Source organism: Rhinatrema bivittatum, chromosome 2 (genome assembly GCF_901001135.1).
Source record: "Rhinatrema bivittatum chromosome 2, aRhiBiv1.1, whole genome shotgun sequence".
In the NCBI taxonomy this organism is placed as follows: domain Eukaryota; kingdom Metazoa; phylum Chordata; class Amphibia; order Gymnophiona; family Rhinatrematidae; genus Rhinatrema; species Rhinatrema bivittatum.
This window is the reverse complement of record NC_042616.1, coordinates 494,602,089-494,627,873: the sequence shown is the minus strand read 5'-3', so window position 1 is coordinate 494,627,873 and position 25,785 is coordinate 494,602,089. Positions and strand designations below refer to the sequence as shown.

At 43.5% G+C, this 25,785-nt stretch overlaps 1 protein-coding gene across 5 annotated transcripts in view; it reads right to left on the bottom strand.

The window, feature by feature from the left end:
- Positions 1-25,785, bottom strand: part of LOC115085060 (mevalonyl-coenzyme A hydratase sidH-like) — a 78,391-nt gene that overhangs the window by 12,915 nt on the left and 39,691 nt on the right. The window lies entirely within an intron of this gene.

Genomic DNA, 25,785 nt, shown 5'->3' with positions numbered 1-25,785 from the left:
AGAGGGTGAAAGCCTTCACTGCTGAGCCTCTCTCAGCCTGCAACCGCTTTTTAAATTTTTATTTCACACCAGAACCAGGCTACCAGACTCAAGGCTCTCAATTGAGGGAGGGTCCCATCAGTATCACCTCAGGAGGCAAGCGGTGTTATCCAATTGCTCGTCTCTTCAGAAATCATCCATTGTTTTCTTTTTTTTTTTTTCCACAGGCAATCCCCAGTAGGGAAATGCATGTCCACCATCTGCTGGAGACAGAGAATACTGGTGGGCTGATGTCAGGGCAGGGCTATATATCCGTGATGCCAGTTTTTACTTCGTCTCCATCTGCTGGTAGAGGTGCATAACCCACTCATGGGGATTGGTCTGCCAGGGTACAGAGGAACTGCCTGATTCACTAAAGCTCGTCTCTCATTCTGTGTCTATGGGAAAATACCTTGATAAATAAGGCCCTATGTTTGCAACTGAGGCAACGGAGAGTAGAGTGACTTGACCAGGGTTACAAGGGATGGCAGTAGAATTTGAATCCTGGTATCCCTGGTTCATAGCCCACTGCTCTAACCACTAGGCTACTCCTTCATGCCACTTCTAACATCAGGAACATCATTTTCCTGACATTAGAAGATTGGAGATCTGTTTAGAAAACTTACATTGCTATCCATTAAAGTTCTGCTGCCCCATGGTATAATGTAAGCTTTTTTAAACAGATCACCAATCTTCTAACTTGTATTATCCTGTTGGCAATCATGTATTAGAAAGCAGTTAAGTGACTACTTAGCCATATAACTTAAATGTCCTCCCAGTATGTTGGGGTTTTTCTTTGTTTAATTTGTCCTTTTTCTTTTGGAAAAACAGATTACGTTGGTAGACTGAGACTGCCAAGGACCATCAGCCCTGCTCATATTTTCCTCCTGCTGCAATACTGCAGACCCCCACCTGACTTCCAGCTTTGCCCTCATTTCCTCACTAACCCTCAGTATTTGTCTCGAGCTTTCTTGAATGCCGATGCTGGTTTTGCCTCCACCACTTCCCACTGGGATGCTATTCCAGGCACCCCACACACCCTTTCAGAGAGAAAATATGTTTCCTGGTTACTCCAGAGTCTTTCCCTCTTCAGCCTTATGCCATGATCCCTTTTTCTAGCACTCCCTTTCTCCTTCAAAATGCCTGCTGCTTATACATTATCTCTCTATGGTACCAAGAAATTAATTTAATCTGACTAGAAAAAAAAAACACCACGTGTTTAACGCTCTCAATTGCTTACAGAATATTTAATAAACAGCACTTGATTTGATTAGCATTAATTTGATTAGCATAATCCAAAACACTAATATTAATAAAATATGGAGATAACAGATTGCGTAGAGTACTGAGTCAGCAGGGACATTAGTCACTTCTTGGATGAGAACAACGGTGATATATTCAGGCAGTTCAAATAATGTACTAAATGATGACTTTTCCCCCTCCCCTCCAACCTTTTCCCTCCACAAACAAAGTAATCTATCAAGGCATCTAAGAAGAACATTTCGTAAAAATGTTTCTCTGGTGGTTTCCAGCCTCTTTTTCTTCAGAGCAAGTCGCTTAGCTTGTGAAGCTCCTTGGACGTTACCTCTAAATCTCTTTAGTTGATTATTTTGTTGTAGTGTACTTTTCTATAAGAATTATGAACTAGTCGGGGCAAAAACAGACTTAAAAAGTGAGCAGCAGGCCGATCAACTTAAAACGTCCGTGAAGCAGCTGCATTCCCTTGCCAGAGGAGGTGATTCCACCTGGAATCCTCCCTACCTCCAGCAGGAAATATGCAGGGACCATACTAAGCTATTTACATGGGTAACCCTACAGAAGAAGTTATCAGTCCTTTTTTGTCTCTCCTCATTTTTTTTTTTAATAGTCACAAGCCCTTATTCCTAGAAGGAAACAGACATTTATTTTAAAGGCATGACCGCAATCTTTAATCAGTCTAGCTTCCAAATCGAGGACACCTGTTTCCAGTCTAGACCAGAACTTTTGCAGCTGACTTACAGATGGAGTGGAATCCTAAGGCAGCGGCGATTGCTTCCAGTAATTAGACAAAAGGGTGTGTGCATTTTTAAGAAAGTGCAGACAATTAGGACAGAAGGGGAAATCAAGGAAAAGGCACAGGCAAGTGTCTCAACCCCCCTTTTCCTGCCAGGTATGTAGAGAATGTGATCAAAGCACATTCCAATGGCTTTTTTTTTTTTTTTTTTTTTTAAGAGATGAACAAAACAAAACAAAAAAAAAAAATCAAGTTCCATAACACTTACATAAGAACATAAGATGTTGCCATACTGGATCAGACTGAGAGCCCAGCATCCTGTTTCCAACAGTGGCCAATCCAAGTTACAAGTACTTAGCAAATACCCAAACATTATATAGATCCCATGCTATTAATGCCAGTAATAGTAGTGGCTATTCCTTAAGTCAACCTCACTAATAGCAATTTATGGACTTCCCCAAGAATTTGCCCAAATCTTTTTTAAACCCAGTTACATTAACTATCCTATCCACATCCTCTGGCAATGAATTCCAGAGCTTAATTAATCACACACCCGACTCATAATGCAGAAAACTATCTATGGGTGGGGGTCTGTTGACTGTGATCACAGGTAGTGATAACCAAACTTACAAAATGCCAGATGCATAGACTGAATTTATTTTTTGGTTTACTGGGTTCTCACTATTACATTCTGTGATTAGGACCCAATAAATTTCACCCATAGGCCAATATCTGGATTGTGAGTGCTGTTTGCGATGGCAGAATTCATCTAGTCTTACTTGCTATAACAAAATATTTTTCGCCTTTCTTAATGTACATTGTCCTCCCATTTTTTTTCCATTTAAAATGGTTTGCAAATTTAGGGAGTGGCATGGGAAGGAAAGGGAGTGGGGCTTGTTGTGACACTACATGCTGCTGTGTGGTTGACCCATGACCAAGGACAAAGCTTGAATTTTGCAAGCAACTTTATAGTTGATGGCATATGAAAGTGAAAGGAAAAGGACAAATTAAACAAAGAAAACCCCAAACATACTGGCAGGGCATTAAAGTGATATGGCTAAATAGTCAATTATCTGCTTTCTAATACATAATTGGCAACAGGACAGACTAAAACAAAGCCACTTTTCCAAATTTTCTTTATGTATAAGGAGAAAGTTACCCTTCTCTGCTAATTTCCTTGAGTTTGGCCAGACTAGCCCAGATACATGGCTTTATCCTCCTCTATTAGTGGATGGAAACAGAACAGGTTTACTGATGTCACCCCTCACAGGGTCCTGGGCAGATCTCTGCCTGCCAGTATTCAATGCAACAAGCTAAGAAAAAAAAATTCAACCAATATCCTCCCAAATCTGGGGCTTCCAAGAACAAGCAACTCAAAACTCCCCAACCAAGGAAAACCATCATGTAGAACAAGACCAACCGTAGCTACCTGATAATATTCTCTTTTGAATTGCAGATCCAACCCACTCTGTATGCCTGATAATCTAAACTTTAAGAATAACAGCATTTTAGCCTTCAAAGCTGCTTCATCTTTTATAGGAATGCTGACAAGAACAAAGAAGTGATCTGATTTTCTAAATGCATTGGTCACCTTCAGATACCAATGAAGAATTCTGCCCACGTCTAGTCGCTGATGTTGATCATTATCCTCTGGGCACAAATCATTCCTAAAAGAGGGAAGGAACACTGTCTGATTAAGGTAAAACTGTGATACCACTATAGAAAAAAGGATGGAACCATGTGAATAGACACAGCCTACTCTAAGAACTGCAAAAAGGTTTCTCTACATAATAAGGCCTGTAATTCTGAAATCTGCCTGGCCAAAGAGACTGCTATCAAAAACATTGCTTCTGTTACCGATGCTTTCCTATGGCCTGCTGACTAGTCCAGGTAGAAGGCCAAGGCCCTCTTACAATCCAGGGTGTGCAGCACCCTTTCCCCTGGGTTGGAATGAGGCCTAGGGCAAAAGGTGGGCAGGACAATGGACTGGTTAAGATGAAATTCAGTAAGCACCTTTGGCAGAACTCAGGGTGCGTGCGCAGGACAACCCGGTCATGGAAGAACCTTGTGTAGGGCAGATAAGTCACCAGGGCATGCAGTTCACTGACCCTGCGTGCCGACGTGATCGCTATCAGGAATATGACCTTCCAGGTCAAATACTTGAGAGCAGAGGAGCGCAGTGGTTCAAAAGATGGCTTCATCAACCTTGGCAAACACCACATTTCGGTCTCAGGACACTGCAAGGTCCTTTAGGGGAGGCCTCAGTTGAAGCAAACCACGCACGAACTGCCCTACAAGGGGCTGCACCAAGATGGGCGACCCATCCACCACCTGGTGGTACGCACCTATGCCACTCAGCTGCACCTGGAGTTGGTCTTAAGCCCGGTCTCCAAAAGGTGCAGCATGTAATTTAGCAGTTCTTGGATTATAAGCTTCCTCCACTTCAAAGCATAAGACTTCCTGGTGGAAGGCCTTCTTGAGGCTACCAGGACCTGAGACACTTCCTCTGAGAGGTCAAACAGCTGCAGGATCAACCTTTCAACACCCAGGCCTTGAGGGATACGGCCCAGAGGTTTGGATGGCGCAGTCTGCCCTGATCCTGTGTGAGGAGGTCTGAGGCAGTTCCCAGATGGATTGGGTTCCGCTGGGAGAGATCCCGCAGAAGCGGGAACCAGACTTGCCTCGGCCAATGAAGGGCTTCAAGGATCATGGTCCTCCGGTCCTGGTGACGCATCAAGAGAGTATTCATCACCAATGGAAGTGGAGGGTATGCACACAGGAGGCCCTTTCTCCAATGGAGAGCAAAGGCATCCATGGCCAGCTGTCTGACCTGGATAGGGAACAGTACCGAGGAACTTTCCTGTTGCAGGGGGAGGCAAACAGATCCACTTCCAGGGTTCCCCAGAGATGGAAGACCTGGTCCGCCACCTCCTACTTTAGGGACCACTCGTGGGGTTGGAACGTGTGACTTAGCTTGTCTGCAAGGGTGTTTTCTGCACCGACCAAGTACACTGCTCGGAGTAACATCCCCCGAGACAGGGCCCAACTCCAGATCTGCACTGCTTCCTGACAAAGGAAGAAGGAGCTGGTGCTCCCCTGCTTGTCTATGTACCACATCACCACCTGGTTGTCTGTCTGAATGAGGATCACCTTGCTGGACAGCTGATCTCGGAGGGCCCACAGCATGTTCCAGATCACCCTCAGCTCTAAGAAGTTTATCTGACAGAGCTTCCTGAGCGGTCCCCAGTCTTGGGTGTGGAGGTTATCTATATGGGCACCCCAGTCCAGGTGGGATACATCCGTGGTAAGCACAACCTGGTGTGGGGGCACCTGAAAAGGCACCCCCCGCTCCAGATTGGATGGGAACCTCCACCAAGCCAGGGAGGCCCTGAGAAAGGAGGAAACCTAGATGCAGCCCTGAAGGCCCTGGGTAGCCTCCCACCATTAGGAGTGTAAAGTCCACTGGGCTCGACTCATATGCAGGCGGGCAAACGGGGTGACATGGACTGTCGCGGCCATGTGCCCCAGGAGCTGCAGCGTATGCCGCGCAGAGACCTGCCGGCAATTTTGGACCTCCTCCACCATGTTTAGCAGTGCGTGCGCCCGGACATAGGGCAAAAAAGGCTTTCACCTGTGTCGCGTCCAACACGGCCCCTATGAAATCCAGCCGTGATGATGGACAGAGATTGGATTGTGGGTAGTGATTAGAAACCCCAGGTATTCCAACACCCGAATAGTCCAGCATAGAGACCGCGCCAATCCCATTTGCGTGCCGCTCTTGATCAGCTAGTTGTCCAGATATGGAAAGACCTGGATTCTCAGCTGGCACAGATAGGCACCCACCATGACTAAACACTTCGTGAAGACTCAGGGCGTGGAGGCCAGGCTGAATGGGAGCATGCGGTACTGAAAATGTTGATGGCCTACCACAAAGCGAAGATAGCTCCTGTGACTGGGGAGGATCTCAATGTGGGAATACACATCTTTTAGGTCGAGGGAGCAAAGCCAGTCTCCTCTTTGTAAGAGGAAAATCAAGGGGCCCAAGGATACCATCTTGAGCCTCTCTGTCTTGAGAAATCTGTTCAAGGCTCACAAATCGAGAATGGGACAGAGGACTCCTGTTTTCTTTGGAATTAGAAAATGAAGGGAGTAAAACCTCCATCCCTGCTGCTCACAAGGGACAGCTTCCACCGTTCTGGCCGCTAGAAGGGCTGAGAGCTCTCCTCAGAGCACTTCTTGGTGTGAGACAGGACCCCACTGCGGGCATGGGGAGAATCCAGCGGAACAGCCATGAAATTCAACCTGTACCCGTGACATGATGGACAAAACCCACTGATCCGAAGTCACGGCCGGCCAACACTTCGGAAAGAACTGGAGTCTGCCCCCGACCAGTGGGTCCTCCGGTACCTGATGTGGCAACTGGCTTATACTCCCTCACATCCAATCAAAACACCATAGTGGGACTAGCCCAGGGCGCTAGCTGAGGCCTAGGGCCTTGCTGTTGCCGAGATCTATTCCTGGTGCTGGCCTATTGTGGCCAAGAGCGAGGGGCAGGAGGATAGTACTTCTGCGGCCTGTAGAAAGGACTCCCTCCAGGCCAGGGCTGCGATCTCTTAGAAGATGCCGGCGAAGCTGAGGCACCGGCCAACAACTGCAGGAGGGTCTCATGGTGGTCTTTCAGCTGTGCGACCTCCTCCTTGCCCTCATCACAAAACAGGTTATCCCCGGTGCAAGGCAATTCTGATGCACAAAGCCAGGCGAGAAGCTGCACAGAAATGCCAGCCGCTGCAACTCGGCCCACTGTTTCAAAGACGTCATAGGTAGCTTGTACTTCGTACTTCTCACACTCCAGGCCCTGCTGGACAAGCGCTATAAGCACCTCCTGAGATTGCTGCACCAGACTATCTGCAACCTCCTGGAGTTGTTTCCAGAGATTACCGGTATATTGGGTCAAATACAAAAGGTAGGAGGCGATACGGGCCAAACATAGAGCCTTGAAACACTCTCCTCCCCATAACATCCCATGCCCTGTTGTCCTTGCCAGGAGGGACTGAGGCATGGGTTTTCGACCGCTTTGCCTTCTTTAGCACAAATTCGACTACCACCAATTTGTGGGGGGAGTTGGCGTTTCTCAAACCCCATGGTCTGCTGTACAAGTTACACCCCATCAGCCTTCTGGTGCACCGGGGCCACAGAAGAGGGGATGTTCCCAGAACTGAAGCAGCATTTCTCTGAAAATCTCGTGAACAGGCACCACTACAACCTTCTTCGGAGCATCCACGAACTGGAGGATCTCCAGCATCTTATGGGAGGCAATGTCCTCCGTCATAAGTTGAAAAGGAATGGCTTCAGCCACCACCCGGTTAAGTCCTCTGGCAGAAAATGGCGGCGCTCCTCTGAGGAAGAAGGATCTGATGGAGGATCACTGAATTCTCCGATGAAGCATCAGAGGTATCTTCCCCCAAGGGGTCATACCACCCTCAGGCTCATCTTGGCCACCCTGAGATGGGGACTGGAGAGCACTGGGCACATCCTACATCTGGGGGAATTCTGCGCAAAAATATTTAAAATTTTGTGCACAAAAACTTAAAATTCTGCAAACTTTATATTGGTCAAAATAATTTACATGACAGTCTTTAAGTAATTACATTTTAAATTAATACAGAAAAAAGTTATTACTTAAAGATGCAGAATTTTAAATATTTTGAACAGAATTTCCCTAGCAATACACTGTAAGAGTGTCGCTTCCACTTGCTCTCCCCTACTCCCCTACTCCCCTGGCCACTTCGCCCTCTCAGACCCCAACTCCTTCACCTGCCAGTATCTCTCCCCTCCATCTCTAGGCTCAACGCCTTCCACGCTATTGCCAGTCTCAGAGTTTGACCCCGTTCTCAGGACTGCCCCTCACACAGGCTCCCCTCTGTCCCTCCCTCTCTCACACACATGCTCCCTCTCTCTATTACACATATGCACACCCTCATACAGGGCTCCCTCACTCTTTCACACACACACACACATCCCCTCATACAGGGTCTCTCTTTCTTGCATACACACCCACACAAGCTCCCTTTCTCTCTCATGCATACAACCTCACACAGGCTACCCATGTCTCTCGCTCATGCACCCCTTCACACAGGCTCTGTCTCACACATACACAATCCATTCATACAGGCCAGCATCCTCACATACACACGACCCCTTTTTCATACACACGAGCTCCCAACCTCTCACACACATACACACTCCTTCACAATCTCCTCATATAGGCTCCCTCTCTCTGAAACCCACACTCAAGCATCCCCCCTCTTACCTCCCATGCTCTCTGTCCCCTCCCCCACACCCCCTCCCCTCATATAGGCTCCCTCTCTCTGAAATCCATACTCAAGCACCCCCCCGCTCTTACCTCCCAAGCTCTCTCTCACCCTCCCCTCCCCCTCACACACACACACTCTCTCTCTCACCGGGGCCTTCCATCTTCGCCGCGAGCGGGGCACTCAATTCGCGGTACACAGGGGCCTTCATCTTTGCTGCGAACAGAGCGCGTCCCACGACACAAGCGGGACATGCTCCGTTCGCGGCATGTCAGGGTCTCATCTGCTACTTTCTGTGCAAAATTTGGAATTTCTGAGTAGAAAATGGCAATTCTGCGCCGGGGGGGGGGGGGGGGGCGGGGGAATTCTGTGCAAATTCTGCACACCTGTCTTATCAATGTTTTACACTTAACGTGACAATGCTTATGCTTTATCCTATTTTCTTCAGCTGAATCCTTCTTCCAATTTTTGAAGGATTTTTTTTGGCTAAAATAGCCTCTTTCACTTCACCTTTTAACCATGCCGGTAATTGTTTTGCCTTCCTTCCACCATTCTTAATGCATGGAATACATCTGGACTGTGCGTCTAGGATTCTGTTTTTAAACTATGTCCATGCCTGTTGAACACTTAACCTTTGCAGCTGCACCTTTCAGATTTTTTCTACATATTTTCCTCATTTCATCAAAGTTTCCCTTTTGAAAATTTAGTGTTCGAGCTGTAGATTTACTTATTGTCCCCCTTCCAGTTATTAGTTTAAATTTGATCATGTTATGATCACTACTGCCAAGAGGCCCCACCACTGTTACCTCTCTCAGCAAATTCTGCAGTCCACTAAGAATTAAATCTAAAATAGCTCCCTCTCTCGTTGGTTCCTGAACCAGTTGCTCCATGGAGCAGTCATTTATTACATCCAGGAACTTTATGTCTCTAGCAAGTCCTGATGTTACATTTACTCAGTCAATATTGGGGTAATTGAAATCTTAATAATAAAAGGAGTCAAAAACAGTTACCCAAAATAGTCAACTGTAATATCAAAGGGAACCAAAAAATTACTTTAATACAAAAAGCCTAAATGAAGGTGTCAGCAAGCCTGACTCAACTCAAAAGAAACCAACCAGTCTTTTTTTTGAAAGTAGTTTTTATTGAGGCTATGATACCATAAAAAACATACATAACATAATTAGCAGTATAACACCTTAACAAGCTTTTCTCATTTTAAGGCCTGCTAGAGCATGCACACCGCATCAGCAGGAAAATGGACGGGGAGCAAAATCGTCGTCCCAGGGTGATAATTATCTGCTTCTTGCACTTCGCCCATAAATCGCTAGTCTTACTACACTACCAACCAGTCTTTTACTCATTCACCTTCAAAAAATTATTTCTATTTTTATTTCAATCAACCTTCTTTTTTTTTTCTTAATTTTTATAAAAATGCAAATGTCCCCAATCCTCAGAGCGTATGACAGATAGACTCTTTAATGTCATTTCAAAGAGTAGCCCAACATGACCAGTGTTTCGTAAAATGCTTCATCAGGGGCATGCGAACAACATTATCCAGAGAGTCTTAACCTGAGAATAGTAATATGACATTCTTATAATGATGTATTATTGCAGGACAGCCATGAGGGCCACTATGGCCCCCGACTTAGCCAATTTATATATGAACATCTTTGAAGAACGATGGCCGACTCACCATCCCTTTGAGAGCCAATTAGTCATCTGGAAATGCTATATCGACAATGTCTTCATCTTATGGAGAGGCACAAAAGACAGTTATGAGAATTTTTTGGCATGGTTGAATTCATGCAATTCCAATTTGAAATTTTCTGCGGATGTTCAATGTACACGATTTCCTTTTTGGACATTAAAATTACAATGACTGAAGGCAGATTTATTGCATCTTTATTTCGCAAACCAGTGAGCTCCAATACTTACCTGCATTTTGCTAGTGCACATCCTCATAATTTCAAATTGAATCTTCCAGTCAATTCATTCGACTAAGACATTTGTACACCACTACGGCAGAATTTGAAAATCAGTTGAAATCCCTTTGTGAACATTTTGCAGCTCGAGGTTATCCACGTTCAAGCATTCAGAAAGCTTATTTACATGCCAAATTCGCTCATTGGGAGTGGTTGTTTCTCCCACGTCCTACAGAAGATTTGTCTCGATACACTTGCAATTTGCCTTATTCTTCTGATGCTCATTTGATTTGTAAATCTATTTTGAAGAACTGGCATGTCCTGCAAACACTTGATATTTTTCAAACACCAACAAGAATCCCCTGTTTGCAAGCCACTAATCTGAAGAATATGTTGGTACGTTCTGACAGTTCTATTCCACCCAGTTCAGACGAGACAACTATAGGATCACATAACCCGTGTAACAATTGCTCTGTTTGTGTTACCTCTATGTCTGTTCAAAATACCCTCCATCTGAATACTGGCTATAACATCTTTTTGAAGTATACCACTTCATGTAACTCTACAATGGTGATCTACCTTATTCGATGTCCCTGTGATCTTCTTTATATCGGGAAAACAAAACGTCTCCCGAAGACTCGCATGATCAAACACCACTCAAAAAACACACCCGGATTGATGAACCCATGGTATCACATTGTTTACAATTTGGACATGGCCTTAATGATCTCTCCTATTGTGCCATTGACCACGTATCTGAACACTGGCGTGGAGGCGATCGGGAATCACTTTTGCTGAGATCTGAGCAACGATGGATTTACAGATTGAATACTGTCATTCCATATGGGCTGAAAACAGAGTTTGATTTACATGTGTTCTTAGGATAATTTGCTTTTTATTCCTCTGACTTACTAACATTTTCCATTGCACAATGAAGGATGTAGCATCATCGATGTTTTTGCATTTCAGTGACATCAGACGAGATTCAGATATTTAATGAGACGAAAGCGTCGGCTTCAGTTCCTCTGTTCCAGTGAAGAGACATTTGAGACGCTGTGTCCATTTTGAGATGGTAGCCTCTGATATTGAGATAAGTTCTTTTTACCTTCTATGATTTTCACATCATTATAAGAATGTCATATTACTATTCTCAGGTTAAGACTCTCTGGATAATGTTGTTCGCATGCCCCTGATGAAGCATTTTGCGAAACACTGGCCGTGTTGGGCTACTCTTTGAAATGACATAAAAGAGTCTGTCATACGCTCTGAGGATTGGGGACATTTGAATTTTTATAAAAATTAAGAAAAAAAAAAAGAAGGTTGATTGAAATAAAAATAGAAATAATTTTTTGAAGGTGAATGATTAAAAGACCGGTTGGTTTCTTTTGAGTTACACAACGTCAGGCTTGCTGACACCTTCCTTTAGGCTTTTTGTATTAAATAATTTTTTGGTTCCCTTTGATATTACAGGTAATTGACATCTCCAATTATTATTGAACTGCCAAATTGGTTTGCTTCCCTGATTTCTCTTAGCATTTCATCATCCATCTGATCATTTTGTCCAGGTGGACGGTAGTATACTCCTATCACGGTCTATAATCCTATCTAGGTGACGCGTGAGGTCTGCCACCTTCGCACCAGGCAAGCAAGTTACCAGGCGGTCCTCACGTCCACCAGCCACCCTGCTATCTATTATTCTAATAATTGAATCACCAACTATGATGGCCGGCCTAACCTGTGCACCCTGGGCAGTAGCTCTGGGAGACGTCTCCACAGTGTGAGAGGACAATACATCACTGGAGAGCATGTCCTTGCTACAGGATCACTTCTTGCTACACCAGAGTGATGTTCTCCAACTGGGAGACCTTTCTGATCCAAGGCAGCACTGGGGCTGCCAGACGGGATTTGAGACTTGGCTACTATGTCCCTGAAGGTCTCATCAATGTACCCCTCTGTCTGCCTCAGCTCCTCCAAGTCTGCTACTCTAGTCTCCAGAGATCGGACTCATTCCCTGAGAGCCAGGAGCTCTTTGCACCAAGTGCACACATACAATCTCTCACCGGTGGGTAAAAAATCATACATGTGACACAGTGCAAAAGACTGGGAAGCCCCCCCTTGCTGCTGGACTGTTGCCTTCATCTTCATTTTATTGAGTTCCTAGTTAAGTTTAGGATACTAAGGGAGTTGGAATTAGAGTACTTTAAATTTACAGGTGAATTTACTAATTAATCAGCTAGTGTCCTACAAGGGGATGATTAAATTTTCAATAAGGGCTGGTACAATAGTATGATTTACATAAGAGCCTGATTGATTTTTAATGAGAAAGTGTCTCTTACCTAAAAATCAAGGGTTGAGTGGGTGGGAAATACACAGACACTAGAATTAACTATCTCTGGCTTGCTTATTACCTCAGACACACACAAACTCTAAAGAATATATCCCACTATTTCACCTTTTTCCAAACTTTTATAAGTCCAAAGAATTTCCAAAGCTATACCTACCAATCCTCTTTAACCACCATTAAATTGATCTTCTCTCAAAGACTTGAAAGGTGAATTGTAATGAGTGTGTGATATGTATGGAGTGGGGTTTGATTGGTATGAGTGATATGTATGAGTTGATGTTATTGTTAATGGGTTTTGTGTGTTTAAATGTATTTTGGATATTGTATTAATATTTACTATATGGGTAATAAGAGGAAAATAATTGGGGGTTTGTAATACATTTTATAATTATGTATTCTCTGGGTGCATGATATGTATTTTAGAACAGTTGATTGGTTTTGGATGAAATAAGAATAAAAGTACAATGACAAAAAATAATATACATATATTATATAGACTGTATTATTCCCTCTGATGTTTTGTATAGTTTATATAAGGTTTCTAAAATAGCCTATTCTCTCACATATGCTATTTTGCACACATAACTACTAACTTTTGCACATGCAATTTTTGAAAGTTCACCTTTAGAAAGCAATGGAACTCAGAGGGGCTCCAAGAAACACAGTAACCAGGTAAAACTCTAGCAAAATTGCAGTGATACTGTATGAAGGGATAGAAAGGGAGAGTCGATGGAGGCAAGGTGTAAGAAATATGGAAGAATGGAGACGCAGACAGTGGGATAAGCAAAGATGTGAAGATGAAGGAATAGGAGAAAGAGGTGGAAGGGGTGGGATGAAAGAAAGGGAATAGAAGTTTAGGACTGAGGAAACTGGAATGGAGCTGAAAGATTCGAGAAGAGCTAAAAAGCAAGAAAAGAAAAAGTTGGCCATGAAGGGAAGAGATGAAAGCTGAAAAGGTAACGATGGTGAGAACAAGGGAGGAGTCGTTCAAATCCCAGGAGGTGGAAGCACTACAGTAGAAAGAACACACAGTGGGGACTCCTACCCTCACAGTTAGAAAGTTATGAGTGCAACAGTAATGCACACACTCCCATAAAAGAGTAGAGCGCACATTAGGGCAGTGGTTCTCAACCGGTGTGTCGCGACACATTAGTGTGTCGCCAAGCACCGGCAGGTGTGTCGCGGCTCCCGGTGTTCCACTGCCCCGCTTCTGCTTCCCTTCTCCCCAGGAGCGGGGCTGAAGAATGGAGAGACACTGCGCGCCACCGCTGGAGGCCAGGCCAGCGGGGCCGAAGAAAGAAGAGACACTGCGTGCCGCCGGCGGCAGCTGAAGAGCAGAGAGACCTGCGCGTTGACGCCAGCAGGGCTGAAGAATGAAGAGACACTGCGCGCCGCCGGCAGCAGCTGAAGAGCGGAGAGACCTGCGCGCCGACGCCAGCAGGGCTGAAGAATGAAGAGAGGAGAGACCTGCGCGCTGACGCCAGCGGGGCCGAAGAATGAAGAGACGCTGCGCGCCGACGCCAACGGGGCCGAAGAATGAAGAGACTTGCGTGCCGCTGGCGGCTGAAGAGCAGAGAGACCCTGCGCACCGCGGGAGGCGGCTGGAGAGACGTTGTGCACTGCGGGAGGTCAGGCCAGAGGCGGCTGAGAAGTGGAGGCCAGGCTTATTGGGCCAAACAATGAGAAGAGGCTCCATGTGAGCTTGTGTGGTAGAATGGGTGCATGAGTGAGAGCTTGTGTGGGAGTGTGGTAGAATGGGTGCATGAGTGAGAGCTTGTGTGCCTGTGGTAGAATGGGTGCCTGGGTGCGTGAGTGAGAGCTTGTGTGCCTGTGGTAGAATGGGTACCTGGGTGCATGAGTGAGAGCTTGTGTGCCTGTGGTAGAATGGGTGCCTGGGTGCGTGAGTGAGAGCTTGTGTGCCTGTGGTAGAATGGGTACCTGGGTGCATGAGTGAGAGCTTGTGTGCCTGTGGTAGAATGGGTGCCTGGGTGCGTGAGTGACAGCTTGTGTGCCTGTGGTAGAATGGGTACCTGGGTGCATGAGTGAGAGCTTGTGTGCCTGTGGTAGAATGGGTGCCTGGGTGCGTGAGTGACAGCTTGTGTGCCTGTGGTAGAATGGGTGCCTGGGTGTGTGAGTGGCAGCTTTGTGTGTGTGTGTGTGTTAGAATGAGTGCTTGGGTGCGTGAGTGGCAGCTTTGTGTGTGTGTTAAAATGGGTGCCTGGGTGCGTGAGTGGCACCTTTGTGTGTGTGTGTGTTGGAATGCATGCCTGGTTGCATGAGTGAGAGCTTGTGTGCCTGTGGTAGAATGGGTGCCTGGGTGGTGAGTGGCAGTGTGTGTGTGTGTGGTAGAATGGGTGCCTGGGTGCATGAGTGAGAGCTTGTGTGTGTGTGGTACAATGGTGCATGAGTGGCAGTGTGTGTGATTGTAAGTGACAGAGTATGTGTGAGATTGTATATAAGTGACAGAGCATGTGTGTGATTGAGAGAGACTGGTCAGGGAGGTGACTGTGTGTGAGACAAAGACTGGTCAGGGAGGTGACTGGTGTGTGTGTGTGTGAGACAGAGCCTGGTCAGGGAGGTGACCGGTGTGTGTGTGTGTGTGAGGAAGAGATACTAGTTAGGGAAGTTACTAGTCTGTGTGAGACAGAGACTAGTTATGACTGGTTGTGGGCCTTAAGGAAGAGGACTGTGAGGACATAGCTTCAGCAGCCACTGCTGCTTCTGGTGAGTGCTATTGGTCTGCAAGGGAAAGGAGTAGGAGAGTTGCTGGAGAGGGTAAGTAAAGGCAGCTTTTTAAGTTTATTTTTCTTGATTGACTGCCATTTTAATTATTGGGTATTATGTGATGTGTCTGCTGTTTTGAAATATTTTGATATTTAGACAATTTTTATTAATTTTTATGAGTTTTTAGTTGTTGGATGTTATTCTGTTCATCAGCTGTTTTATAACATTTATTAGTATAGTTTTACAATTATTTCTAAGTGGGTATCTATAGCAGCTTGGCTTGCTCTGTTTTCCTAATAGGAGGTGTATTACTGTTTAGGGCCTGGTTAAATATTTGTAGTGGTAAATTACTGTCTTTTCATAAGGAGGGGTATTGTGCCTGTCAGTAAAGAGAGTTTGTTTTGCTTTTACTGAGATGTCATCAGATCCAGAATATATTTTTTTGTATGGTGAGCTATACGGGTAATGCCCTAGTTCTGCTCTGCACCCATTTTTGGGGGTTGACGTGGTTTCTGAGGATGCAGAATGTATATTTACATTTTGTCCCGTGACGGTCACATATTCAGTGTGTCACGCACTTGAGAACCATCTGTCAGGTGTGTCCCGGCCGAAAAAAGGTTGAGAACCACTGCATTAGGGAGCAACAACAGGAAGAAGTCCAACTCTCCCTGCTGCTCACATGCAAAATGATGTGCTCAATAGCAGTGCATGTGTGCACACCTCCACAAAAAAATTGGAGGGATCACTGATGGCGAGCAATGATCCAGCTGTTCCTTTACTTGGAGGTAAGCAAAGTTCCCCAATCCTGCTTGGAATATCTTAACCACTTTGGACAACAATTTTAACCATGTTGAACACATGGATAAAATTGTACAGGTAGCTAGTCAAACTTATACGGCCAACTTAGCTCATATATTCAGCGGCACGGCTATCTTAAAGTTATTCGGATAAGTCAGATCCTCACTGGAAAGCCCTCACACCGCCCGCCACTTAGCTGGCTAACTATTTAGCTGGTTAAGTGGTAGTCATTCATTGGGCTTGATATTCAGCTGCCCTAACTTATCTGGCTAAGTTCAAGAAAAATATTTAATACATGTATAGTGGCTATAGAAATTCAACACCCCCTTGAACATTTTTCATTTTTTTGTGTTAGTACAACGGACTTCCATGCACTTAAATTAGTTTTTTCAACACCTTCCCATGGCAAAAAATGTTTTACTGTGGGACAAAGCATATACATATAACACCCTCCTGTCACCCTGCACATCCAAAATCCGACAAATGGATAAGTCTGCACCTCCCTAAGTCAATAGTAGGTGGAAGCACCTTTGGTAGCAATTATAGCTTCAAGTCTGCTGGGTAGCTCTCCACCAACTTTGCAGACCTAGATTGGTCAATATTAGAGTGCTCTGTATTCACAGTCTATCTTGTATGTTGTCCTTGTTACATTGCCAGCCTGTGCACTATGGTTGAAATGTTTAACTCAATTTCCCTGCAGGCATATAACCTTTGACTCAGGGCCAGTACTAGCTTTTTTTCTGCCCAATGCAAACAAATATTGTGCTGCCCCCCCTGCCTTGTTCAATCACTGTCTGTTCCAGGCCCACCAAAAAAATGCCCCGCTCCCTCCAGTGATACAAATTTTAAAAACAGATATCTCCCCCAATCCCCGGCTCTTCAGCACCTACCTCGGAACCCATGGCTGGTGCAAGGGTATTAGGTGCCCTAGGTGATCCTTATAGTCTTGCACAATGCATCCCCATCCCCCACCTCTCCCACTCCCCCGGCCCGCTCCACACACACAGTGTTACATGTTATGCATTTTTAACATTTTACTTGAAAAATATCAAAGTACAGTATTCTGAAGTAAAAGTATCACTTACATTGTATTTACATGCACTGCTGTGATGCCAACCAGAAATCCCTGCAAAAAAGACATTTGGAACCCATATGGTATTAGGCCTATTGTGATGTGTGTTGGGTGTGGGCTTGACCCTCTGAAAGCCCAAATACACTTCCTATTAGGAGAATGCCTCAGCTCAGTCACACATGCAGAATATAAACAGACCCTCACCAAATACAGAATAGAGCAACCATAAAGTAGAAATACAAACATGCAGACAAAGCCAGACTCTCTATACAGCGCAGCAATGAAAGAGAACCATTACCATCAAACACCACCAAAAAATAAAATACATCATCTTAACAGTAAACCATACTTATAGTATTATTTCAAAAACAGCTGATGAATAAAATATCAAATAATTAAACACTCTTATATAATTTTTTTTTAAAATGTCTCAAACACCAATCGAGTATTTCAAAACAGCAGACATCAAATAACACCCGAAAAATTAAATTAAAAAGGATTTTAAAAATTCATGCTCTCCAAACCTGGGAACGTTTGATTTCCAGTCACCCTGAGATTGTTATGGATTAGTGGGAATGGGATGCACAAACTTTCTCCTCTCTTTCTTAAATGTATATACACTCGAGCTCATACACTCATATGCTTCCTCTGACACACAAATATATGCTTACACATACACATGCTCCCTCTCAGACACATCCCCAGGCATTTCCAGTTCTTCTTTTGTTGGGATCTGCCAGCAGCCCCAGGCCCTCTCTTCATTTGCTGCTGGCAGGTTGGGATTCCCCTGCAGCCCCATTTTCTCTCTCTCTCTCTCACACACACACACACACACACACACCACTCAGGCAGCTCTCAATCACACACACACACTAAAATCCCAGGAAGACTCCCATTCACACCCACCCAAATCCTAGGCAGGCTCCCATTCACACACACACACACACACACACACACACACACACTCGTGCAACCCAGGTAGACACCCATTCACAAACACACACATGGAACCCAGACAGGCTCCCATTCATGCACTCACCCACCCCAGGCAGGCTCCCATTCACACATACACAGAGAAGCAACCCAGGCAGTCAGAGTCCACGGTCATTCTTCCTCCACTGCTGCTGCCAACCTGCATCTTCTTCTTTGGTGAGAGCTGCCATTCTGTGGTTCCTCTTGCATGCTGGCACTGCAGTATTCAACACTCGCGGTGCTGGGCTTCCTGTATTCTCATCTCCTGCATCTTTGATTGTGAGGGCTTCGTCTTCTGCTCTGGCCTCCAGTTTCTTCCGCCACCAGTGGCAGCCGCACGGGCTTACTGCTTCTTCTATCGCCGGTAAGATCAGGTCCACCGGTGGCCGCACGGACCTCTCCCTACTCCCGACGCCTCCCCCCCCCGGGTATACAGCCCTGTGCAATTGCACAGTTTGCACACCCGGTGCTGGACCCGTTTGTGCTAACAGATCATTAAAATTGCTCTTTGATCGTTCTGAACTTCCTGAGTGGACATTACCAGTTTTGCCTTTCCTTACATAATGTTTCTCCCTTCCCAATTGGTCCCTTTGACCCAAAGCATCCTGGGACAGTTTGTTCCTTTGGAGGGATGACTTCAATTTGAAAAAGACTCTCAGCTAAGCCAGTAGCACCTTCTGTTTGTCTCTGTCACAAAAACCTGAGGAAAAGCATTGCTTCTTGTCAGTTACATTTAGCTAAAGCATTCAGAGAAAACTCATTCAGCTGTGACAATTCCAGAGAATCTGCGCAGTTACTCTTGACTCCATGTCATCGAGTGTTATGCTTACTCAATGTTCTAATAAATGGCTGTGATGTTAAGAACTGAATTTATCTGGTTATCTGAAAATAGATCAGCACAATGAAGAAAGGATGTGTTTATGAGGACAGCACATAGGCCATTCTTCTTTAAAACACTGTTCAAGCTTTGTTAGGTTCCTTGGTGAGCATTCATGGTCAGCAATTTTCAAGTAATGCCACAGATTTGCAATTGGATTGAGGTCAGAGTTCAACCTAAGCCACTCCAGAACATTTACTTTTTTGTTCCTTAGGCACTCCAGTGTAACTTTGTGTGCTTCAGGTCATTGTCATGCTGAAAGATGAACTTAACATAAGATTTGTCATACTGGGATAGACCAAAGGCTCATGAAGCCCAGTATCCTGTTTCCAACAGTCAACAATCCAGGTCACAAGTACCTGGAAGGATCCCAAAAGGTAGATTCCATGCTGCTTATCCCAGGGATAAGGAGTGGATTTCCCCAAATCCATTTCAATAATGGTTTATGGTCTCTTCTTCCAGGAACTTGTGCAAACCTTTTTAAACCCAGTACACTAACCTCTTTTACCGTATCCTCCGGCAATGATTTCCAGAGTTTAATTATGCATTGAGTAAAAAGATATTTTCTACTATTTGTCTTAAATTTATTACATAGAAACTTAATTGCATGTTCTCTAGTCTTTGTACTTTTTGAAAGACTACCGATTCGCATTTATCTGTTCCACTGCACTCATTATCTTATAGACCTCAATCATATCTCCAATTAGCCATCTCTTCTCCAAGCTAAAGATCACTAATCTCTTTAGCCTTTCCTCATAGGGGAGTCATTCCTTCCCCTTTATCATTTTGGTCAACCTTCTCTGTACCTTTTCTAAAACTGCTATATCTTTTTTTGAGATGCAGTGACTAGAATTGCACACAATATTAAGGTGAGGTCTCACCATGGAGCGATACAGAGGCATTATGATAGTCTGTTTTATTCTTCATTTATTTTCTAATAATTTGTAGCATTCTATATGCTTTTCTGGCCATTGCCACACATTGAGTAGAGGATATCAACATATCCACGATGACGCCTAGATCCTTTTCCTGGATGGTGACTCCCAATATGGAACCTTGCATTGTGTAGCTTATAATTTGGGTTGCTATTCTCTACATGAATCTTTTTGCACTTGTCCACATTAAATGTCATCTGCCATCTGGATGCCCAGTCTCCCAGGGTCCTCTTGCAATTTTCTCACAATCCCCTTGTGATTTAACAATTGAATAATTTAGTGTCAAATCAGCAAATTTGATCACCTCACTCTTTCCCATCTCTAGGTCATTTATGTTAAAATGTAGTGATTCCAGTACAGATTACTAGGGTACTACACTATTTATCTTTCTCCATTAAGAAATGTGACCATTTAATTCTACTCTCTGTTTTCTATCTTTTAACCAGTTCTCAATTCACAAAAGAACATTGCTTCCTATTCCATGACTTTTTAATTTCCTTAAGTCTCTCTTATGAGTTCTTTGTCAAACACTTTCTGAAAATCCAGATACATTAAATCAAGTGGCTCACCTTTATTCACATGTTTATTCATGTCTTCAAAAACAAATGTAGCAGACTGTTGAGGCAAGACCTCCCTTGGCTAAATCCATATTGGCTTTGTTCCATTAACTATGATTATCTATATTTTCAGTAATTTTGTTCTTTATAATAGTTTCAACCATTTTTTGCTAGCATTGACATCAGGCTCACCAGTCTATAGTTTCCCGAAATACCCCGGAACACATTTTAAAAACTGGTATTATGTTGGCCATCCTACAATCTTCAGATACCTTAGGTAATTTTAATGATAGTTTACATATTACTAATAGTAATCTGCAATTTCATTTTTCAGTTCTTTTCTGCACTCTAGGATGTATGTCATTTGGTTCAGATGATTTGCTACTCCTTTAGTTTGTCAGTTTGCCTTTTTACATCTTCCTGGTTCACTGAGATTTGTTTCAGTTCCTCTGAATTGTTACCTTTAAATATCACTTCTGGAAGAAGTATCTACTTTACATCTTATATTTTTTATTCATTTTGATTTATATCTTGAGTTTCAGTAAAGACCGAAGCAAAAAATTAATTTAATCTCTCTGCTATGGCCTTGTCCTCCCTTAGTGCCCCTTGATCATCTAATGGTCCAGCTGACTCTCACAGGCTTTTTGCTTCAAATGTACCTGAAAAAAAATTTGAGTTTTTTGCTTCCATAGTAAAGTTCAATATCTGTCTTGTTTTGCATCTAACTTGCCAGTGCTTATGCCTTTTCCTTTATTTGGATCCCTTTTCTATTTTTTGAAAGATGTTCTTTTGGCTTATATAGCATCTCTTATCTCATCTTTTAACTATTCTGGCAGTCATTTGGCCTGCCTTGCACCTTTTTTAATGCATGGAATACATCTGGTCTAGGCTTCTAAGATAAGTTTTTAAACTCTGTCCATGCTTGATGTAAACTCTTAATCTTTGCTTCTTTCAGTTTTTCCTAACCATTTTCCTCATTTTATCATAGTTTCCCTTTTGATAGTTAAATGCTATTGCAGTAGATTATCTTAGTGTCCTCCCTCCAATTATCTAGTCAAATCTGATCATGTTATGTTTACTATTGCCAAGTGGCTCCAACACAGTTACCCCTTGCACTAAAAACGTGTTCCACTAAGGTAGGGATTCTCACCCAAATCCTTGGGGCATACCTAACTTGACAGATTTTCAGGATATCAACAATGAATACGCATGAAAGATTTGCATATAATGGAGGTAGTACTTGCAAATCTCTCTCATGCGTATTCCTTGTGGATATCCTGAAACCTGACAGGCTAGATGTGTCCCAACTAATGGGTTGAGAACCCCTGAACTAAGGATTAGGTCTAAAATAGCTCCCCCACTCGTCTGTTCTTGTGCCAGCTGATCCATGAAGCAGTCATGTATTTCTTCTAGAAACTTTGCCTCCTCGGCATGTCCTGATGTGACATTTACCCATTCATTATTAGGGTAATTGAAATAAACTATGCTGTTAATTTTTTCTCTGCTTTCCTAATTTCTCTTAGCATTTTGTCTGCCTGTTCATTCTGGGCAGGTAGACAGTAGTACACCCCTACTGCTGTTCTATTCCCCTTCTTACATGAAATGTTTATCCATAAAGATTCTACAGTGCATTTTGTTTCCTGAAGAACTTTTATTCTGTTTGACTCTATGCTTTCTCTACCATATAGACTACCCCTCTACCAATTTGATCCACCTTATTGCAATATAATTTGTACCTTGGAATTACAGTGTCCCACTGATTATCCTTTCATCTGGTCTCTGAGATGCCAATTAAACCTACCTCTTCATTCAGTGCTATACATTCTAATTCTCCCATTTTATTTATTTATTTATTTTTAGACATCTAGCATTTGTATATAGACATTTCAAAGTATTTTATTTTTATTAACAACCTGCTTATCAGTTGATGGGGTAATTTGGAATCTTTTTGCTCTGTCTGCTGTGTATTTAAAGGCACCAAGGTTACTTTGGCATTCACTGCAACCTATTGGGATGCCCTAACTTCTCTGTTCTGTTAGTATCCTTCAAAGATACATCATTCCGAACCATGCATTTCTGAGAGACTAACTCAATTTCAGTTTTTTTGCAGAGAGCAGGTTTTCCTCAAGTATGTTTCTGTACATTTCTCCATTTATTGTCTGACAAGTGACTCCGTTCCTGTCGATAAAATCCATCCCCATAACATGAGGCTGTCACTACCATGCTTCACAACAAAGATGGTGGTCTCTGAGAGATGTACTGTGTTGGGTTTGTGCATAACCTAATAGTTTGCATTCAGGCTAAAAAGTTCTATTTTAATTTCTTCAGACCATAGAACGTTTTGCCGCATGTCTACAGTATCCACAAGTGTTCCTTTGCATACTTCAAACAGGATTCAGGGTGAGCCTTGTTGAGTAATTGCTTTCTTCTTGCTACCCCCCCTACTATACAGAACAGATTTGTGGAATGCTTGGGATATTGTCACATGTTCACTTGCTAGGGAAGCCTGCAGCTCTTTCAAAGTTTCCACTGGCCTCTTGGTTGCTTCCTTGATCAGTCACCTTGCTCAGTCATACAGTTTGGAGAGATCCTGCTCTAGGGAGGGTTTTGGGTGGCAACATACACTTTCCACTTTTTAGCAATCATTTTGACCATAGTCCAAGGACTTTGCAATTCTTCTGCAACCATCCCCAGATCTGTGCCTTTCCACAACTTCATCCCAGAGTTCTTGGACAGCTCTTTGGTCCTCATAGTTGGGTTATTGCTTTGAAATGCACTACCCAGCAGAAAGAACCAACAAGAACTGTTAAATGTATCCTGTGATGATTTGAATTGGTACAATTTAACACATTTGGTGTTTCCTTTTGAAGGTGATTGGTTACACCAGAGCTTTAAGTATTTAGGATTGCTACAGAAGTACGGGGGGGAGGGGGGGGAGAGAGGAAAGATTTAACCAACCAAGCTATTCCATGTTTTTATTTCTACTTAATTTTCTAAGAAATTCCGAAATATTTTTCGCTTGGTACTTGTGCGTTATGATGTGCAGATACATACAACAAACACTGTTTTCATGTATTTTATTTCTAGTCTTTATAGCCACAGAAGGTGAACATTTTGGAAGGGAGTGTAGACTTTGTATAGCCACTGTATAATGCTACTTGAGTATAATTGTTTCCAAATTTCTTCTCGTTATTTTCCTCAATTCAAAATTTCCAAGACATTTACATCTGTTTCTATGACAAGTAAATCTTTCCATTTCCTTTTTCTTTTCTTATACCATGCCAATTCTTACAAAACAATGTTGCCACTATTTTCCTTTGCCTAACTATATGGAAAAATGCTTGCATACCTGAAATTTTTCCAAGTATTCTAACATGAAATTTAGGATTTTGTTCGCTGATGTTTGACAGGTTCTTCTTGGCTAAACTGATGTGCATTAAAGCAGTGGTAACATTTTTTTGTCCGGGAAACACCTGACAGATGGTTCTCACATGCGTGACACACTGAACATGTGACCATCACATGTGCATCCTCAGGAATCCCCTCAACCCCCAGCAATGAGTGCAGAGCAGATCTAGGGCATTACCCTCTACAACTCGCCATACAAAAAAGATATTCTGGCTCTGATGCCATCTCAGTAAAAGCAAAACAAGCTCCTTTTACTACCAGCCAAAATAGCCTTCCTTATGAAAAGACAGTAATTTACCACTAATGTATATCCTATTGAGAAAACACAACAAATAAGATTGATACAAATGCCTACATGCTAGTAAAATATCTCACCTCGGTCACACCCACAGAACTGACCTTCACCAAGTACAGAAAAACCACAAATTATAAATATGGAGACAGAAACTGGAATAGAAAACCAAAAAAGCCACTCTGCATGCAGTGCGAACCTGGAGAAATGGAAAGAGAAATACAGCACCTAACAAACTCTCAGGATTTACAATAATGCACACAAACTAACACCTGTATTATGGAACACACTCAACAGTAACAACCCTATCTAAGAAATACAACTATTAAACCAGGCCCTAAACACTAATACATTTCCTATTGGGAAAACAGAATAAGCCAAGCTGCTATAGAGCCCAAATAGAAATAATTGTAAAGCTATACTAAAAATGTTACAAAACAGCTGCTGAACAGAATAATATCCAACAATTAAAAACTCATAAAAATTATTAAAACATGTCCAAATATCAATAAAATATTTCAAAACAACAGACATCGCATAATACCCAATAATTAAAATGGCAGTCAATCAAGAAAAATACATTTTAAAAGCCACCTTTACTTACCCTCTCCAGCAACTCTCCTACTCCTTTCCCTTCCAGGCCAATAGCACTCACCAGAATCAACAAGGGCTGCTGAAGCTCTGTCCTCACAGTCCTCTTCCTTAGCGCCCACAACCAGTCACTCACACACATACCCTCAAATTAGACCCCATGACCAGTCTCAGTCTCTTTCACACCAGTCATCTTCCTGACCAGTCTCTCTCTCTCTCACACACAGAAACACATCACCTCTCTGACCAGTCTCTCTCTCCATCATACTCAAGCTCTCTTATATATAAGCTCTCAATCACACACAAATACTCTTGCACCCATTCACACCAGCTCTCACCCAGGCACCGATTCACACCCACAAGCTCTCACCCAGGCACCCATTCACACCCAGACACCGGCAGGCCTTCTTTTTTTTCCACCACGGGGGTGGGCTCCCGTAGCGGCCTTGCTTGGTCAGGGTCGGGTTTTCCTCTTCACTGCCACTGGGATGGGCTCCGTGGCGGCCTTGCTTCGATGGGCTTCAACACTGCCATTCCTCCCACCCCACCCCAGGGCTATGCGATGCCTGCCACACCGGCCAATCAATGGCTTCCTCCCTTCTTCCTACTCCCATTGGCAGGTAGAAGAGAGAAGGCTTCCCATTGGCCTGCATGGGGACAAGAAGAATGAAGGAGGCTTCCCACTGGGTAGTGGGGGTAAGAAGAAACAAGGTTTCCAATTGGCCCCCAGGGGTTGGAAAAAGGGAGAAGGAAAGTACAACGGGGCAGTAGGACACCTGGAGACGCGACACACCGGTTGAGAAACGCTGCATTAAAGGATTCTCTTCATTTATTATTTATTAATTTATTTGAATTTCTTATATACCGGCATTCGCGATGGGAGTCGCATCATGCCGGTTTACAAATAACAGGGTGTGATAAAAGGATAAATACTTTAAAAAACTTAGAACATTAACATGTGATAGAAGAAT